Below are 4,180 nucleotides of genomic sequence, written 5' to 3' on the forward strand. Positions count from 1 at the left end.
AAGACTCTTGAGAGTCCCTTGGGCTGCAAAGAGATTCAACCAGTCCATTCTGAAGGAGATCAGCCCTGGGATTTCTTTGGAAGGAATGATGCTAAAGCTGAAACTCCAGTACTTTGGCCACCTCATGCGAAGAGTTGACTCATTGGAAAAGACTCTGATGCTGGGAGGGATTGGGGGCAAGAGGCGAAGGGGACGACAGAGGATGAGATGGCTGGATGGCATCACTGACTCGATGGACATGAGTCTCAATGAACTCCGGGAGTTGGTGATGGACAGGGAGGCCTGGCGTGCTGTGATTCATGGGTTCGCAAAGAGTCGGACACAACTCAGTGACTGAACTGAACTGAGAGCTATATGATACTAAATTATTCTTAGTTTTTCATAGCTAAGGTTTCACTATAACTAAAAATTACTTTAATCATTACTAGACATATTCAGAAACATGCTTAGAGGAATCGCTGCTATTCGGTTCTGGTTAACAGTGAGGACCATATACTCTTGTTTTAGAAAAAAAAAAAAAGAAACTCTGATTTTTAAATGTGAGCTCTTTACAAATTCTAAGAGAATAAAGTAATTCAGAATTTGGTTGCTAGAGTCAAGAGATTAGAAAGTTTCCATTTTAAATGGTTGGTTATTTTCAATTTTTATAAAATTATGTTTATGACATATTGTTACTTTGTTTTTCTAAAACATTCTACTATAGAACTTAATTCTTTGGAAGAGTTTTCTGTAAACCTTTAATTGTTCAGATTCTATTCCTTCATCAGTGTATAGTTAACTGTATACCCTTTGAAAAGAATTATGGAATTCCCTGGCAGTCCAGTGGTTAGCAATCCACTGTAGGGGGCAAACGCTTCACACCTGGTTAGGGGACTAAGATTCTGCATGCATGGCATGGGCAAAAAAAAAGAAAAGAAAGAAATTAAGTTACCTCTGTGGGTAAGGTTTCTGGATAAAACACAGGACACCCAGTTAAATCTGAAATTCAAATGGACAACAAATGATTATTTAGTATAATTAAATATTATATTGGACGTATTTATGCCAAAAATTACCTATTGTTCATCTGAAATTCAAATTTAACTGGACATCTGGTGAAATCTGACTACCCTATGTCTCAGGGTAGTCATTACATTTCTAATAAATGTAATGAATGGTTTGAGTAGACAATCTCCAAAGACTTGCTCAGATTTAACATTGTATGATCCTTGTTTATTACAGTTAGACTTTAAAAAATATTTATTCATAATTCAAACCTTGCAACATAGGGTATCATACTAATTTATCACCATCTTATTGATGAACAAACTTACAAAATTATTTTCTAAATTTTCCTTCAGATATGGGATTACAAACACCGACTAATAAATCTATGATAATTATAAAATTACTAGCTTCACTGAATTGACTTGACTTTAAAGTGTGAATGGAAGGATTATATTACAAAACTACCATTCCTGTGTTTCACCAACTTACTCTTAAATTCCTCAACCTCGTCTAACATTCGGGGAAAAGAGAAAAGGTGAAATATTTCAGAATTAATTGGAAGGAAGCTCTTGGGTGTTGAAATAGTAATGATAGCAATAGCTTAGCCTGTTCTATAGTATTAACAGATTGCAAAATTTGTAATATGCATAAGAATCATGAGTGGAGCTATGAGGCAACACTTAATCCAAATCAAAATACATAGAGAGAAAAGTAGCTTTACATTTGCCAGGTGTAAAACTATGTTTTAGTGATATTCCAAATAAAAGGTCACTGATTATCATAAATAGTTCCTATATATCAGGGAATGAAGAGGTTAAAACTGATACGATTGTACACAATCTTCATTAGCATCCTCAGAAAGAACATCTTAATCCCATTTTTATGTTTTTATCACCAAAATAACTGTATTTATTTAAAACATTCCCAGATCTCTGTATGAGAATATTTGTTCCTTTCTGAGCAAAGTCATCACTTTATTTAAACAGAAAATCATAAATATCTAGAAAATATATATTATTACCCCTGAAATTTACACAATAGCTCCTGTAACTATGTCATCATATAAAAACATACCAAATAAGAAAACCACTTTGTTCAAGTAGTCTTATTTTCCACCTACTCGTCTTGCAATGTCTGATAACGCTATACCTTCAACACTGACCTAGAGTTCAGAGATGGGAAAAGATGTTCAACATGCTATTTACCTAATAACATTAATTTGCTGTGGTAGTACTTTTTTTAAAGTGCTATACTTGCAGCAAAGTAGCCGTAGTGTCAATAAAAAATAAAAAAGTAGAAACCAGAAGGGGTAATTTTTGTTCCTAGTTGTGCCATTTCACTCGTACTGCAGTTTTGGGCCAGTCACTTGCTGCAGTTTCCAGAACTGTTAAGTGGGGAGAGCAGTGTCTGTCTCTGCAAATACTTGAAAGGCTTGACCCAGTCTCGGTAAACAAAATGTTTCACATGGTGTTATAGTGCAAAGTCTTTTTATTAATCATCCACCTACAAAAATTCAATAGTTCTTGACAGTGAGTTTGATTGCTTAGCACAGAGACAAAAAGAACTTAGAGATCATGGAATATTTATAGACTCATTATAGAGATAAGGAAATTGAAAATTCCCTAGTTGAGTCACTTGATTAAGATCATCAAAAGCACAAAAAGCCAGAAGTCTCAGCTTGGAGCAGGAAGACTTCTGCTTCATAAAGGGAGCCTTAACCAAGACACAGGTGACTCCCATTTGCAACATTCTTTAAGAAAAGGATCTTCATTACCTTCCCTGGATGCTGATTGTATCTTCACTGGTGGTTTTTCTCTACCAGGAACAGTAACTCTCCTCATGTCACCCTGATGGTGAATAGCCAGGCCAGGGACGTGAACTCAAATCTGCCTGGCTCCAGAGCCTGAGCCACTGTGGTAGTTAGTTAATCACACACGTGCTCGCTCAGCCTCCCAAGAGCAAAGGCAGAGAAGGGGGTGGCCAGCCCTGCCAGAAGGAAATGTGCTGAGACTTGTTAGATTTTTAGGCCTGGAAAGCCAGAGTCAGTGGCTGCCTGGTTCAAAGTTGTACATTTTGATACATGGAAACTGACAAGCAGTTAAGAGTTTACCAAGCTGTTTAAGATCTATAAAAGGAGAAGTGTAGTTCCCAGTTATAGTTGCAATTTAATAAGCAATATTAAAATGCTAAACACCAAGATTTTAATTGTATTATATCAAATAGATACTATTTGAATTGATTTTTCATTCTTAGCCTTTTGTTAAAAGAGAGGAAATAACCATTATTTGAATGACTTTTAAATTTTAAATCACAAGGATATTTTTTAACACCACTGATACTTTAATGACCTAAAAGGGAATATTCTCTTCCAAAGAGTAAGAAAATTTACTGCCAATCAGCAACAGATTACATAATAACCGAAATTCACTTTGACAAAAAGGCATCTTAAAAAGTGAAGGAGAAAGTGGGTTTTAGACAACATGGTGCTGACCTATCTAAATCTGTAGCTTAAAATTTGGATGGGTACTGAAAAGTTGGCCCTCCTGTATGTTCATTGTACTAAATATTTTATACATCCACATGCCCATGCTTGTTTCTCCAGGCCTTATCTTTATCCTAGAAAGTATGCATATTAATTAGAAAGTCTATGCCTAGAAATGTTTCTGATGATATAGACATATAGTGCCATTTATAAGAGACATGTGATATGCAATAAACAGGAGGCATATATTACAGTAACACTTGGTAACATGAATAGTTATATTACCACTTCATTTAAGTATGTCATTTATATCACATGTTATAAATTTCATGAGCATTCTTTACATATAAAAATAGCTATGATTACCATGGTTATCAAAAACTATATAGTAAAGCTTTTATTAAATTTAACTGACAAACACTCATGAAGCAGTTTCAATGAACAAAATGAATCCTGTAAGTTTTGCAAAGATGGGCTTGATAAAGGACAGCAATGGTATGGACGTAACAAAAGCAGAAGATATTAAGAAGAGGTGACAAGAATACACAGAAGAACTGTACAAAAAAGATCTTCACAATCAAGATAATCACGATGATGTGATCACTCACCTAGAGCTAGACATCCTAGAATGTGAAGTCAAGTGGGCCTTAGAAAGCATCACTATGAACAAAGCTAGTGGAGGTGATGGAATTCCAGTGGAGCTATTTCAAA

At 35.2% G+C, this 4,180-nt stretch overlaps 1 long non-coding RNA gene across 1 annotated transcript in view; it reads right to left on the bottom strand.

Moving 5' to 3' along the window:
* Window positions 1-3,948, bottom strand: part of LOC105002376 — a 41,613-nt gene extending 37,665 nt beyond the window's left edge. Inside the window, exons 1-2 of the long non-coding RNA XR_826947.1 lie at window positions 2,762-3,948; window positions 932-978 (exon numbers count right to left, since the gene is read on the bottom strand). This is a non-coding gene — a long non-coding RNA (uncharacterized LOC105002376). The remainder of the gene's footprint in view (window positions 1-931; window positions 979-2,761) is intronic.
* Between the last annotated feature and the right edge of the window lie 232 nt (window positions 3,949-4,180).

Source organism: Bison bison, unplaced genomic scaffold (assembly GCF_000754665.1).
Source record: "Bison bison bison isolate TAMUID 2011002044 unplaced genomic scaffold, Bison_UMD1.0 scf7180017864452, whole genome shotgun sequence".
NCBI classification, from domain to species: domain Eukaryota; kingdom Metazoa; phylum Chordata; class Mammalia; order Artiodactyla; family Bovidae; genus Bison; species Bison bison.